Genomic DNA, 16,468 nt, shown 5'->3' on the forward strand with positions numbered 1-16,468 from the left:
GTATCTAGGTGTTAATAGAAGGGAAGATCTTCATTGGGGTAATCACATAAATATGATTGCAAATATAGGGTACAGATCTCTGCACACGGTAATCATGGTCTTTAAGGTTTGTAGTAAGGATGTGAAGGAGACACCATATAACTCTCCGGTACGACCCCAACTGGAGTATGGTTCCAGTCAATGGGACCCTCACCAGGATTACTTGATTCAAGAACGGGAAAAAGTCCAAAAATAGCAGCTCGATTTTTTCTGGGTAATTTCCGACAAAAGAGTAGCGTAAAAAAAGGCTGCAAAGTTTGGGCTGGGAAGACTTGGGAGAAAGAATTGGAAGAAAGAACACGAGCTGTTCCGAGCTGTCAGTGGAGAGATGGCGTGGAATGACATTGGTAGAAGAATACGTTTGAGTGGCGTCTTTAAAAGTGGGAATTCAAGAGGACAAATTGGGGCGAATATTAATTTATAGGAAGGGGAGTTAGGGATTCGAATAACTTACCAAGGAAGATGTTCAATAAATTTCCAAGCTCTTTGAAATGATTTTATAAAAGGCTATAAAAACAACAGATAGGGAATCTGTCACCTCGGCGTCTGCCCTAAATGCAGACCAGGATTGATTGATTGATTGATTGATTGATTAATTGATTGATTGATTGATTGATTGATTGATTGATTGATTGATTGATTGATTGATTGATTGATTGATTGATTGATTGATAAATGCCGTCAAATCAAAATGCCTTTTCAATATAGACGAGGCCACACGTTTTAAAAATAATGAAACCTATTTTATCGTTAATGTTACAAAAAGTAAATGTAAACATGTAAAGTTCTGTAATGTTTGTGAAACACTGGGTAATTGTCAATATACCTCCTAACCATTACTTTCCTTAAGACTGGCCACGCCTCTCAGCCACGTACGGATATGCAGTCCATCAGAACAATTGTTTTGTGTTCATATTTCTATGCTAATGTGTACAGGAAAATGAACCTTACATGCATTATACTGTAGGAGGGAATCATGCATACATTTATGCAGCAGGCCTATGCTACAAGGTATGTAAGGTTCATTTTCCTGCGCACTTCAGCATATGAAAACGAACACAACGACAATTGATCTGATAGACTGCATATCCGTACGTGGCTGAGAGGCGTGACCAGTCTTAAGGAAAATAATGGTTAGGAAGTGCATTGTCAGTTAACCGGTTTTTCACAATCGTTACAGAGTTATAAGCGTTAATATCCATTCAACTTCAAACTTTTGTGAAAATTCAAATTTTACATAGTGTGAACAGATGTTTTAGCTTCCATCAATTTATCCCAATTATTTCTGGGGTTGTTAAGCCACCAGCTAAGCCAGTGATTTCGAAACGACCGAATTGATTCCTGGCTTCTAACGAAGGGTATATCTGAATTGATTCCTGGCTTCTAACGAAGGGTATATCTGAATTGATTCCTGGCTTCTAACGAAGGGTATATCTGTATTGATTCCTAGGTTTTAAGGAAGGGCACGTCCGAATTGATTCGGTGGGGTGGAGCCACTACATCTTACTTCCCATTTCCACAGGCTTAGGACTGTCCACATTTTGTAGGTATGGTTAAAAATGTGTGGCTTTCCAGTGATTATTACTATTAAAATGGAAACTTGCAACTGACAGACGAAGTAAAGATAAACATTCCTCTACTCAGGTGAAAGAAATTCGTAACAATTCTTTCATAAAAACTCCTGGCCTGTAAAGGTACAAGGCGTCAGATTTTCTATTTTCTGTTTCGCGAAGTTCGTTTTATCACGTATATTTTTTGAAGTTCATTCCCTTGCAAACTCACAGCTTAACATAGCTTTCACTCTGTACCGACTTCAAAGTTTCTATAAAGTGTATGGATTGGGGTGGGGTAGTAAAACGGTCGTTAAATCTAATGACGCAACGTGAGGATTACGCAAAACATTCGTATGCAAGCGACCGGCAATACGAGGCCGGAATATGTGAAATATGACATTACATATACGTTGTAATATTGGCATGCTCTTAATTAACTCGATTTTTAAATAAATGCTTGCTTCAATGAAAATAAATTCCATACAGAGAGCCGTACATAAAAATACAAATTTATTCACAGATAATTCAAAACCAAGGTTTCTCAGTCACTTTCTGTATATTGATTTATGATTATACATGATACTGGTGATTCCGATGGTTATATGACATCCAGCTAGAAATTGGCAAGGCGGGAATCAATTCAAACCAATGTTTGAAGACAGTACGGGAATCAACTGGGATACCAATTAATCTGCAAGGGACGCAATACGGAAGCACCTTTACAAAGCTACTCTACAAGAGTTAAATCGCCTAACTGGCACGAATTTAAGATTCTCTTGAGGGTTTGCAACGGGGCACAGTTAAGTCTCAGGAATACAATTGAGAGAATCTTATCTTGGCTGCCCTCGATGTGGTTTTATATTTTAACTCGTGATGAATAACGGAAATATGCGGATTCGTTCCCAAATCTAGCTCGAAATAAAAGCATCAGTGCGGACTCTCCATACTTCACATGCACTCAGTGCGTGTTTTATCTTTCCGATAAAAAGGGAAGCTCGATTAAAACCACACATCTGCCGCAATTGCAGAGGAAATATAACAGTGGTTTCTGTAAATCCCTTCTCAGTAGCTCGGAAGGTTTTAATTTTTCAATTTTTATTTCTTTCTCTACCACCCTTATCACGGGTCCTGTGGGTGACCCACATGTGGACTTGGGTCATTTTTATAGTCAAATGCCCTTCTAAAGGTAATGTAGATAATTTTTCCAACTAAAATGATGATTATATGTTTGAGTCATCAGTCCAATGACTGGTTTGATGCAGCTTCCCATGTCACCCTATCCCGTACGGATCTTTTCATTTATACTTCACTGTTACACCCTACATCTGCTCCAATCTGCTTGTCATATTCATACCTTGGTCCACCCCTACCGTTCTTACCGCCTACACTCCCTTCAAAAACCAACTGCATAAGTCCTGGGTGTCTTAAGATGTGTCCTATCATTCTATCCCTTCTTCTGGTCAAATTTGGCCAAATCGACCTCCTCTCACCATTTCGATTCAGTATCTCTTCATTCATGATTCGATCTATCCAATAATAATAATACACTCTATAACAAAAAAAACGACCCACCGGGAAGGCGTCCCATTGCAAGGAAATTACGTATGCGAAGACATTCGGACCGAACATGCAAATGATTAAAGTTTCGTATCCAATGTGTGAATAGCGGGAGCTCCCGCGCATCCGAACTGCGCATGCATCAGGTGTATATAAGGCGCGATTCTGAAGCGTATGCTCAAAGTAGCGGTTGCATTCGACTGCATTATCTAAACATCGGCTGTAAGCATTCCACGCCGAAGGGTTCGTGCTCATTACGAGCAGATGTCAGAGTTTGAAGGAGGTCGTGCGATCGGATTGAAAGAAGCTGGTTGGTCGAATCGAGCTGTCGCTAGACATTTAGGTCGAAGTGATGCGGCGATCAGACGATGCTGGTAAGCGTGTGTCAGCAACGGCAGGCATCAGCGTCAGGACGGCAGTGGTCGACCGAGGGCCACAACAGCATGGGCAAACAGAGCGATTGTCAGAACAGCTGTCACAGCACCGGAGTCGTCGTTATCAACGATCCAGCGTGTGACCCGCACTCATGTGTCCATCATGACCATCAACCGACGCCTGAGCGAGAGGAATTTGCGCTCGCGCCGCCCGTTACGCCGCTTACCACTCACACCTGTTCTCCGTCAAGCCAGATTACAGTGGTGCCGCGCTCGAGCAACGTGGAACTGCGCTGACTGGGGACGTAGTCTTTAGTGACGAGTCCCGTTTCCAACGGCGCCCTGACGACAACCGCAGACGTGTTTGGAGACGTCTAGGCCAGCGTGGGGATCCTGCCTTGACTATCGCACGCCACACAGCCCCACAACAGGGGAAGATGATCTGGGGTGCCATCTCGTTTGATAGCAGGACCCCTCTGGTAGTCATTCCCGGCACACTGACAGCACACCGGTATGTTGATGACATTCTACGGCCAGATGTGTTACCGTTCCTTCAGTGACATCCAGACCTTACTTTCCCACAGGATAATACCCGGCCGCACACGGCACGTGTTGCTAAGAACTGTCTTCAAGCTTGCCCTATCTCTCTCCCATAGAGCACATTTGGGACTTCATGGGAAGGCGATTGCAAACATCCCGGAATGTAGCCGATTTAGCCGAACAGTTGGAGACGATTTGGCCCGAAATTCCGCAGGAAACCATCTTGGAAATTTATCAGTCTATGCCACGTCGAGTGACAGCTTGTATCCAGGCCAGGGGCGGACCAACACCTTATTGACGTCCTCAATTTGCAACGCTCTAACTCTACAATAAATAAATCGATTGTTCTGTACTTTTGATCGTTTATTTTTCTATGTCTGTTTCTCACATCCACCGATTTTTATCGCCATCGGACAATTCCTTCCTTGTGCGTCGTTTTTTATTATACAGTATAATAATAATAATAATAATAATAATAATAATAATAATAATAATAATAATAATAATAATAATAATAATAATAATAATTGTACCGGAGGTACACCCGCCCATTTAAAATAATCGCCTTTAAGAAGGACACCTATAACGTAAACTTTGAAACTGCTAATGTCAGAAGTGTGAACGTTCATCGACAGATGTCTCTACTATCAACTTAGATGTGCCCTCTGGGGCGAGGATGAACAGTTAATTTTTGAAATAATTTTGTGTGTCAAGGTTTCCTAAACTGAACTGTTTATTGATTGTTTTTGGTGTTCTAAAGTTATCAACAGTTCTATCTCTTCCCGCCAACTTAATATTTCAACCAATAAGAAATGTTGTATATTTATTTAACTAACCAATCCGAGTTTTTGATAACTATTTGATTGTCCAATGAAAATTGGGGGGTGTGTCATGGTTTATACCTAGAGAAATCTGGAAGCTTCTTTTCCATTATAAAAGTTAGGACCTTTCGGGCCATATTGCCTTTGTGATCACTCCAGTCAAGAGGTTTAGAGTGTGTTCGTAACGGAGACAGGGGGAAGGGCTGCCTCGTCCATCCCCGGGAGGTCCAGCAGCTCAAGGTAATGGCAGACTCTGTATAACCATGTAATAGTCTTTGAAAGCTATCTCGAGGGGAAGGTTTAAAATTTATTTCGTAATGTAACTTTTATTTCTCAATGTAAATTCTCAAGTAAGTCTTATGAACTTAACCGAACTTAGGGAATAAAGAGTGAGGACCCTCTTGTATTCCCTTTCAAAGTGATATTGAGGCGACTATGATGTTGTATTCTTTAAAATCTATCTCTTAATTTTGTAAACTTTCTTTCCATCTAGTCACCTCCTCTGTAACTTCGGGACATAAGCCCACGTAGGGTTTTAAGTATTTTTATGTGAATTTCAAGGAGTGCAAGAGTTCGCCTCCTAACATTTTGGAATTTGCCTAGTAACATTAACATTTTGTTTTTAACATAGCCTACCTAGAATGGGTACTTGTTACCCCTGCTAATGTCAACTTCTATTTTTCATTTTGTGCCTAGGTAAATCAGACTGTTGAGCAATGAAGACAGTGTTTACTGGTTGCTTTGTTAAATGTAAGTTGTGCCTTTCATAGGCCTGGAACGTTAAAATTTTGGAGAATAGTCTCCTTGTGAGTAATTGTACGGAGCAAAGACGCTCTTGTTCTATCATTGTAATTCTGGAACTCGGTCCCCTGAATGTTGGTTGAAGGGAGCAGTAGTGCTCTTGTAACTAGGGAGCTTCAATCTCAAGTTGTTAAACTGTCGTTATCTGAATATTCTGGTATTGTTACTCAAGCTCACTAGCTAGACTTTGTACCTTATTTTGTTATTTGTTCAGCAGAGTATAAAATTTAAAAAGAAAAGAAAAAAGAAAACCACGGAAAGAAATATATCACGAGTTTTCAAGTTTTAAATTAACCTTCCGTCGTTTATATATCCACCCATTCAAGCCCGCACCTTCTTTCACCTCTGCGTTTCACATAATCCCCGGAATAATAATAATAATAATAATAATAATAATAATAATAATAATAATAATAATAATCCGAGCGAGTAGGCCGCGCAATTAGGGTCGCACAGCTGTGGCTAGCATTTGGGAGATAGTGAGTTCGAATCCCATTGTGTTTTTTTTGCAATTTGCTTTACATTGCATCGACACAGATAGGTCGTATGTCGACGATGGGATAGGAAAGACCTAGGAATGGGAAGGAATTGGCAGTGTCCTTAATTATGGTACAGCCCCAGCATTCGCTTGGTGTGAAAACAGGAAAGCACGGAAAACCATCTTCAGGACTGTCGACAGTGGGGTTCGAACATCCACTATCTCCCGAATGCAAGCCACAACTGCGCGCCCCTAACCGCACGGCCAAAATGCCCAGTTTCCTCATTTTCACATCAGACAATTGTTGGTGATGTGCCTATATTATGGCTACGGCCACTTCCTTCCCTTTTCTATCCCTTTCCTTTCCATCGTCATCGTACGATCTATCTTTGTCGGTGTGACGTTAAACAAGTTCAAAAAATATTGACTTTACGTCCCACTAATTACTTTTTTACGATTTTCAGAGACGACGAGCTGCTGGAAATTTGTCCCTTAGCTGGTGCACATTCAACTACCACCGGAACGAGCCGGGATATACAGGCGCTAAAATTAGACACAGAAGGCCCTGTACCGCCTGAGCCACTCAGCCCGTCCTATTATGTACCGTATTTCTATTATGGTTTGCATCATGGAGTGTTGTGGGTAAATGAAAATGTGTGTTTTAATACAAACAAGTTCATTCCCCAAGTTAAAGGAATTAACTTCACCTGGCTGAAATCCTCGGCCCCGCATTAAATGCGTACTATAGCTGCAGTCGCTTAAGTGCGGCCAGTATCCAGTATTCGGGAGATAGTGGGTTCGAACCCTACTCTCGGCAGCCGCAAAGATGGTTTTCCGTGGTTTCATATTTTCATACCAGGCAAATGCTGGGGCTGTACCTTAATTAAAGCAACGGCCACTTCCTTCCCAGTCCTAGCCCTTTTCTTTCCCATCATCGCCATAAGACCTATCTGTGTCGGTGCGACGTAAAGCCAAAAGCAAAAAAAAATACATACGTATTTTATCTGGTGAGGTTTTGTTCTAATTGACGTCGTTATATTAGTTATATTTTACAAGAAAACCCCTGAAGGGAAGATGATTGTGAAAATAATTAAACGACGTTAAAATCGACTTACAGACGTTTACATGAAATGGAAAAATAATTTTACGATTGGTTCGTAAGCATGTTAAGGACAGCCCTTCTTAATTCATAAAGTCAGTGTGAAACAGCTTCCTGTTTGATATGGCTTTGTAAAGCTAAAGAATCCTGTTGATTTTCGCTTCATTTCATAGGCTTCCAATATCGCAGTCAACGTCGTCGTTTGCTCACTGTATGGAAAGTATTGATGAATAAAGTATGAAACGATATGATGTCTGGTCCAACAGTATGCATGAGTGTGAAGTATAATTTACTAGAAAGGCAAAGCATAAGAACGTAATTATGGTAAGGAAAATTATTCTGATGAGATTAAATTTATTTACGCACCGTCCCCATAAGCGGCCGTGGCCTTAATTTAAGTACAGCCCAGCATTTGCCTGAGGTGAAAATGGGAAACTACGAAAAAGCATTTTCAGGGATGCGGACAGTGGGGTTCGAACCCTCTATCTCCCGAATATTGGATACTAGTCGCAATTAAGTGACTGCAGCTATCAAGCTCGGTGAAAATTATTCTATCAGAGTTGTAACTGTGGGACCTCCTTTAACGTAAAGTTGAGAAAATTACAGTGACTGCCTAGCCGAGGCAGTAAAGGCATGCTTAGTTCACCCGAAAGAACACTGTTTCGATGGCCGTCTGAAAGTCGAAAACAATATAAATGAGATCTCCACTTCTAGGAGCACATGGTCTTGAGGTTCACTCAGCCTGCACCAATAATGAGTACCAGGTCAATTACTGAGAGAAAATATGGCCAGACATGGAGCTAACCACTCTATTTAACTGAGTATCGTGCCACCGATAATGGAAACCTTTAACTTCCAACTCCTCCAAGGACCTCTCGAGATCGGTACGGAGATGCCCTTGGTTTGGATTCCATTGAAAGCAGCGCACGAAGTAAGCAACATATATATCTACGTTGGGCTTTCAAATGTTAGATTAATCTGATGGGCATTCGTCATTCTTGTGATAGAATTTTGCAGGAAAACTGGAATGTTGTGGTGGTTCAAACGTGGTTCATAACATTTTAAATAGATAAATCTACAAACTGTAGAAGCAGATCGAATTAGAAACTCATCACACAATTCTTGTAACAGCCGGAGCGTTGTTGCAGTGAATTGGAAACCATTTTTTCTGAAACCCTACACTTGAATGTTGTCTCCCCTACCAGCCGTCTTTGAATGACGTCACGTGCATAGTGCCTGAAATAAGAGCCGATGGTCCCCCACCCCCAACACAGCCTTCGTTGTTAGCAAGCAGCAATCACGTTTTATGCTGTCGTCGTTATTAACAAGTGATTGGTCCAGTGAACATATGTAATTTGCAGCAGCCCACTCCTCTTCCTGTTGCTGTTAATACACTAATGTGTTTGAGGACAGAGCCAATTATAATCTTCACAAAGATACACACTGCCACTTCATGTAACAAGCAATATTCTTTTTCGTCGCCCCTTGTGTTACCCTGCCTTCAAGAGGGGGAGAGAGGTGCACGCCAGCCTGCTCAATGGTTTGCTCAGATTAGGAAGATTATCTCCAATCCACTGGAAACTGTAGATAACTGCGGCGGACTCATGAGAAACCAAGCATTTTTTGTGGCTACAAGCATTCGCCTGGGAACGTGAAATGGCCTGGTCCCTGTACTTCATTTAGTGAATGCATTCTGGTATTAAAACAATGAATGGAGTATTTTAAAGATGTAAGTTAAGATGATTTATTAATTCTGGCTATGTTAGTGATGGGTTACCAATTTGAGACTTAAGCAGCCCTATCCTAATACTCTGTATCTAGTAACAACTAGTCCATACTTAAATGATGGCCGGCCTGAATGCCTCAGGTGGATTCGATCCCGGTTCAGTTCGGTTGTATTTGAAAGTTGAAGGTGCTGAGGTACACCTAGTCCGTAGATCTACTGGCACGTAAGAGCACTTCTGCAGGTCAGACTTCCAGCATCTCGGCGTCTCCGATAACAGTAAAGGTAGTTAGTGGGACGTAAAGCGATTATTATTATTATTATTATTATTATTATTATTATTATTATTATTATTATTATTATTATTATTACTATTATTACTACGACGACTACTACTACTTCTTCCACCACTTTTCCGCATCTGGGTGGTCGCGTGTAGCACATGAAGATTTAGCCATGTTTTACGCCCGGATGCCTTTCTTGACGAAAACCCTACGTGGAGGGATGTGATTACTACAGCGTGTTTCTCTGATGGTTGGTAGTGTGGTGTGTTGTCTGAATTTGAACAGGAGAGTGTTGATAAAAACACATATACCTAGTCCCTTGGCCGGAAGAATTAATCAGACGTGATTAAAATCCCCGACTCGGCCGGGAATCGAACACGGTAGCCTCCGAACCGAAGGCCTCAACGCTGACCGTTCAGTCGAGGAGTAGGATCTCCTCCTCCTCCTAGTACTTCTAATAATACTACTAAGTTTTATTATTACTACTTCTTCTACTACTACCGCTACTACTACTAATAATAACAATAACAATAACTATAACAATAATAATAATAATAACAACCCCACCAACCTGGGCGCAATGTCTGGGAAGGCAGACTCTGCCTGTCACAAGTCAGGACAAAGGGCGAGTGACAGAGGAGTAACACCACTTTAAGAAACCTTGGTCCAGCTGACCCGGCTGGTAGTCCCATGTAAGGGTCCTTTGCCAGGGTTACGGTGAAGACCTCAACGGTAGTGAAGGCGAAGAGAGTAGGTCTCGGCACGGCGGAACTGGCGGAAGAGGCATAACATCCTGCAAAATCCACACTGCGTCTGACTTGTAAAAAGCGACAATGTGGTCAATGTCTGATCCTCTAGTTGAGGCGACTGCACTAAAATCTTCTCGAACGCGAAAATCGAGTCGTACGCCAGTGGTCTCAATTGAGATCACCCCAAAAACCAAACCTCAACTTAAGCGCATGCTGGAAGAGACCATTTTAGAATCACTACCCCAGGCACCCGTCGAGAGACTGGCCTTACCTGATCATCGGATTCTTCGACAGGGTGAATACCATATTGACCATGTCGCTATTTCAAAGAAAAACACAAGAAATTCTTAATGGTAGAGCTCGCAAAGTAGCCTATCAATCGGACCATTATCTTTTCCAAATAAGGATGAAATTCCAACCCAATAGAAGACAAAAAGGCCCACCTAAAATTATTAAATCAGATCTAGAGTACTTGGAACTCAACAAAGAAGAAATCTTCATGTAAATTAATCAGGAGAAATAAACAGATTGACAGAAAATAACAACTCGCACCAGGAAACATCACTGGTGGAAAGCAATTTGCGATCAGGCAATTGACAACCGCATAACTGCGTGGAAGAAGTTTAGCAGTCACAAGACAGAGAAAACTGGGAGAATTTTCTTCAAATTCAGAAACATGCCAAAAATAATTAGGAAAGGAAGACTAGGATACGATAAAAACCGACTCCGCGAAATTCAGCAGGATTTCACCAAAATAATACAAGATCTTCCTACAAGATATTTAGAGGCAATCTACATCGATATCAATTGCCTATCCTGTGCTTCAAAATAACCCGACGGATCTTTGGAAACCAACAAGAAAATAACTGCAAAATCTTAGCCCAATATTTCAACCCCCTTCTTAACTGCGAACCACCCCAAGAAAAACTTGTCTTCATCCCTCCGGTGTTCACACAAACGGACTCAAAAGACCCCGACCTGGAAGAAATTGAAGAGATCATCAAGCAGCTTAAAAACAACAAAGCACCAGGCAAAGATGGGGTCATTGCTGAATTTGGGAAACTAAACGATCCTACACTAACGCAGAAACTTCATAACATATAGACTACAGAGTGTATACCAGAAAACTGGGAATGTTATCTAATTCACCCCTTACACAAAGAGGTTGATAAGACGTACGTCAACAATATTACAGAGGAATCTCTTTGCTCCTGGTTGTTTACGAAATCCTCTCCAAAGCACTTTTAAACAGGATAGAACCGCAAGTGAATCCACTAATTGGTGACTACCAAGCCGGATTCAGAAAAGGGCGATTATGTGCTGAACAGATCTGGAACTTGAAGACTATACTAAAAATGAGGAAATGCAGAAATACAGTAATTGCGTTTATCGACTGCAAAAAGGCACGTGACTCAGCATACCGTGAAACCCTCTTCAAAATCATGGAAGAAGTCGGATTGACAGAAAGCCTCGAAACATCATTGAGCAGACACTTACAGGAACAGTGTCCAATGTTAAATTCATGGGCGAAATATCAAAGCCCTTTGAAATAAGATCTGGAGTCCGACAGGAGGACGGACTATCCTCTCTACTTTTCAATATTGCCCTAGAAAATATCATTAGAGAATGGGAACCTCATGTAAAGGATATCCAATTAGGTATCAGAAAAGAAAACCGAATTATAGTCAAGTGTCTCGCATTCGTGGACGACATTGCCATTATTACAGACAACAGAACTGAAGCGATACACGCAGTGGAAAAACTACACGAAATTGCGCGTAAAACCGGACTTCAAAGCTCTTATGGTAAAACCCAGTATATGGAAAGACGGCCAGAAAATAAATCCCCTTTAATCATACGATACGGTAAAATCGCACATGTACGTCATTTTAAGTATCTAGGTGAAACAATAAAGTCTACGGGACTAAACCGGATTGCCAATGAACAAAGAATCACCAAGTTACAGAAGGTCTACAAGCTAACGTGGGCTCACTACAACAAGCAACGCATTTCGATAGATGCAAAATTGCAGCACTATAAAACATTAATTCTTCCAGAAGCAACCTATGCAGCAGAAAAAAATGGTGATTTAAGGTCAATCTAAAGTTAGGGACATAGGAAAACAGGAACGAAATTTTTTTCGGAAGATTTATGGGGTAGTCAAGGTAAATGGCATGTAGATGAAGAGACCGTAGAACGATCTCCATGAAATATAAACACCATTATGAATGAAATCAGAAAACGCCGAGCAACATTTTAGACACACATTAATGGACAACTCCGGAACGGGAAAGAAACTACTGAACTTCCTAACAAAGAGTTAATGCGGTACGGAAAGGCTAAACGTGATGCAGAGGGATCTACAACAAAGCAACATAACGAATCTCGAGGACCGCATCGAGTGCCGAAATAAAATCACAAATGTAACATTTGAGACAAGAATATCACGACAACCTGGGTAAAGGTGGACAGAGGAGCGAAAGAGGAAGCATTGAGAGAGGATGACGAGATTTTGGGAAGAAAAGAGGAAGAACGCCCGAAGATGACATTATGTACTGAAGTCCAATCGGTCTCCTGAAGTTCTCCGTTTGTCCGCCACAAATAGAGGTTTACGATCAGTGAACTTTCTACTGGAATCCCAGATATTTCAAGGTTTTGTCTGTATGCAAATGTGACTCAACACTTAAGATACCGGAAAATTTGTTCACGTTGGGTCCCAAGAATATTGATTGATGATCACAAAATACAACGAATGGCGTCAGCCGTAAGGTCCCTCACGCGTTACCATGGTGAGGGAAGTGTTTTTAAAGTCTATGGTTACTGGCGATAAAATATGGGTCCTGTACGACACTCCAGAAAACAAAGAACAGTCTAAGCAGTGGATGCAGCCTTCTCCTCCAAACGAGCCAAAACATTTTAAACTGATACTGAGGTACAGGAAAACAACGGCTGCCGTTTTCCGGGGCCATAAAGGTGGACATTTTATGGAGCAGGGGCTGTCGAAATGCACATTACATAACTGGCGGCAGTCTTCTTTGCAGAGCGTAATGATAAGCTGGTGTCACGATACGACAAATGCCTAAATTGTTTTGGCTGTTACGTGAAAAAGTAAGTATGAAACTACTAATCATTTAGTGATAAAATCGTTTTGTTATGTCAGTGTGTCTTATTGTAATAGCCGATCGGCGGAGCATCGTGCATCGTACATGAAGATACGAAATTCCAAAAGATATGGAAATATCAGCCGCGAGAGGCCTATAGAAGTGAATAAAGACAAATTATATTTAGAAACCAGTCCATAAAAGGGAGATGGAAATGAAAACAAGGAGGGAGGAGAGAAGGTTGAAGAGGTGGTGGAGGTTCAAGGTAACAAATAATTTGTTCCTGTTTTGATTGGGCTTGTTGTTTAAAGGGGTCTAACATCTAGGTCATCGGCTCCATTCCTCTGTTCCTAACATTCATAAGAAGACTCGTTTGAAAGCCAAGTTGCAAGGCATATAAAAGAAAAGGTTCGTTTTCTTATTTCTTTTCTTGAAATAGGTGATTTCTAAACAATGATGAAATGGAACGACTAGACATTCTCATTATTCTAACATAAATCTTGCCTTTTCCCATAGAATGCAGAACCAGGAACAAGGAAATTACACAAGTGTTGGGCATTTGGGACGACCTCAGCTTTTGTAAATGCGTCAGTTTCGACGATTTAGGTAGCACGTTTGCAACGGTGAATATTGGACGTATGGGACGATTCCACCTACCTGTGTATCACTTCAGTAAGACCTCTAGGACGTTTTTGGAAACAATATTCTCCCTCTAATTTTTTGCATACTTGAGACTGCTAGGTACTCGTAATGGATTTTGAACATAGTTAAACCATCCTTTTTTTATGTTCCACTAGGGTAACTTCCCCTATCCAATACGTACTTCAGATTTGCTTATTAACTTCCCTATCTTCGGTTGGTACATTTACAGGTGGCGTTAAACAACATTCTTTTAATTGAATATAACTTTAGTTTTCGTTGTTCTTGAACTGAAGAAGATGGTCCGTTAATTTATGTACGTTTTGGGCGTCGGGCGTTGAATTGCTCATTAAAATGATCACATAAGTCCTTTGAACCGTTATTTGCTCTAGGATGAGCGTAAATCGCCTGACTGTTGAATGCAGGCATGCAAACGTGCATGCAAATTGTCGTACAGGAGCAGGATGTGAGCTTGTGGGGAGGAGTTCCATGCCTATTGCACTTGGTTTGCCAATAGTCGGACGATTAATGCCTTTTTTTTATGATGTTGGAGTTGTCGTCCAATGATGTCCCATACGTACTCGATTGGAGACAGATCGGGAAATCGAGCAGGCCAAAGCAACATGTCGACACACTGTAGAGCACGCTGAAGTAAAACAGGGGCGTGAGGGCGTGCATTATCCTGTTGGAAAACACTACCAAGAATTTCTGTTCACGATTGGCAGCACAACAGGTCGAATCACCAGACGGACATACACATCTGCAGTCAGGGTGCGTGGGATAACCACGAGAGTGCTCCTGCTGTCATAGGAAATTGCTCCCCAGACCAGAACTCCCGATGTGTGTCCACTGTGTCGACGCCGCAGACAGGCGGAATGTGGGCGATCATCTGGCCTCCTTCTCACCAACACACCAACACACGGCCATCACTGGTACTAAGGTAGAACTTCCTTTCATCAGAAAACACAATGGACCTCCATTTCATCCTCCAGTGATCTCTCGCTTGACAGCACTGAAGTCGCAGAGCGCGGTGGTTTGGGGTAAGTGGAATTCACGCCGCAGGGCGTCTGGCTCGGAGCTGTCTTTCAAGTAACCGATGTCGAACAGTTCGTTCCGTCACTATGGTGGCAACTGCCGCTGGAATTGCTGCTGCAGACGTAGTCGGCTGCGCCACAGCCATAAGCCGAATACGGCGGTCCTCCTTCTCGGTGGTGTCACGGGGACGTCCGGAGCCCGGTCTTCTTGAGAGCGTACCTTCTCGTGACCACTGCTGCCAGCACACATGCATATTGGAGACATTCCTGCCAAATCGTTCTGCAATAGAGCGGAAGGAAATCCACTTTAGCGTGGCCCTATTGTATGGTCTCCTTCAACCACAGTGAGCTATTGATACTGCCCAGTTCGTCGTCGCAAAGGCATTCCTTACCCACTCACAGTCACTTCGTCCAATCTCACAGGTAACTAACGCTCTCGCTCAGTACAGCCCGTATTTACAGCAAACCTGATGTGCAAAGTCGTAGGGCCGCTACTAGCGCCATTATAATGCTATTTGCGGGACATTTGAATTAACGTCACCTTTCAGATGTATAAGCAGGCCTATCGACGTTCGTTAATCTAACACAACCCCTTTTTGGTGTTGGGGTATTTTTTTTCCGCCAGTGTACTATATGGACATACTTGACGACTCTTTAAACCTGTACTGTAAGTCGATCTGGGCTTCACACTCCTTGCTTGTGTTTAACGGGAGCGTGCCCTCTTTGGTGAATCTGATGTTAAACAGCAAATCTGCCTCAAAATTAACTGGTCTAATTTCTTCCTTTCTTTCTTTCTTTCTTTCTTTCTTTCTTTCTTTCTTTCTTTCTTTCTTGCTTTCTTCCTCTTTCTTTCTTTCTTTCTTTCTTTCTTTCCTTTTTAATCCGTTTAGCCTCGTTGGCTGACCAGTCAGCGTACTGGCTTTCGGTTCGGAGGGGCCCGGGTTCGATTCCAGGCCGGGTCGGGTCGGGGATTGTAACCTTAATTGGTTAATTCGTACGGCACGGGGTCTGGGTGTATGTGTTGTCTTCATCATCATTTCATCCTCATTACGACGTGCAGGTCGCCTACGGGAGTCAAACAGAAAGACCTGCACCTGGCGAGCCGAACCCTTCCTGGGATATCCCGGCACTAAAAGCCATACGACATTTCACATTTCATTCCGCTTAGCGTCGAAGGTTGTTTTATACCTCGGACACAGCGAGGGATTCCACCTCTACCGCCTCAAGGTCAGTGTCCAGGAACGTGAGACATTGGGTTGGGGGATACAATTTCGGAAGAGTACAAGTACCTCGCCCAGGTGGCCTCACCTGCAATGCTGAACAAGGGCCGTTTGTGTGTGTGTGCAGGGGAAGATTGGAATGGATCGACAAGGAAAGAGGAAAAGAAGCAGTCGTGGCCTTAAGTTAGGAATCATCCCAGCACTTGCCTGGAGGAGAAAAGGGAAACCACGGTAGGCCATTTGAAGGATGGCTGAGGGGGGAAATCGAACTCCAGCCCCCTCTACTCAGTAGAACTTCTGAGGATGAGTGGACCTCGTTCTAGCCCACGTCCCACATTTCAAATTTCGTGGCAGAGCCGGGAATCGAACCTGGGCCTCCGAAGAGGCGGAGGGTTTGACCACTAATTACACTAACCACTACACCACAGAGGCGGTCTTGGTCTAGTTTATTAATAT

This window comes from Anabrus simplex, chromosome 2 (genome assembly GCF_040414725.1).
Source record: "Anabrus simplex isolate iqAnaSimp1 chromosome 2, ASM4041472v1, whole genome shotgun sequence".
In the NCBI taxonomy this organism is placed as follows: Eukaryota; Metazoa; Arthropoda; class Insecta; order Orthoptera; family Tettigoniidae; genus Anabrus; species Anabrus simplex.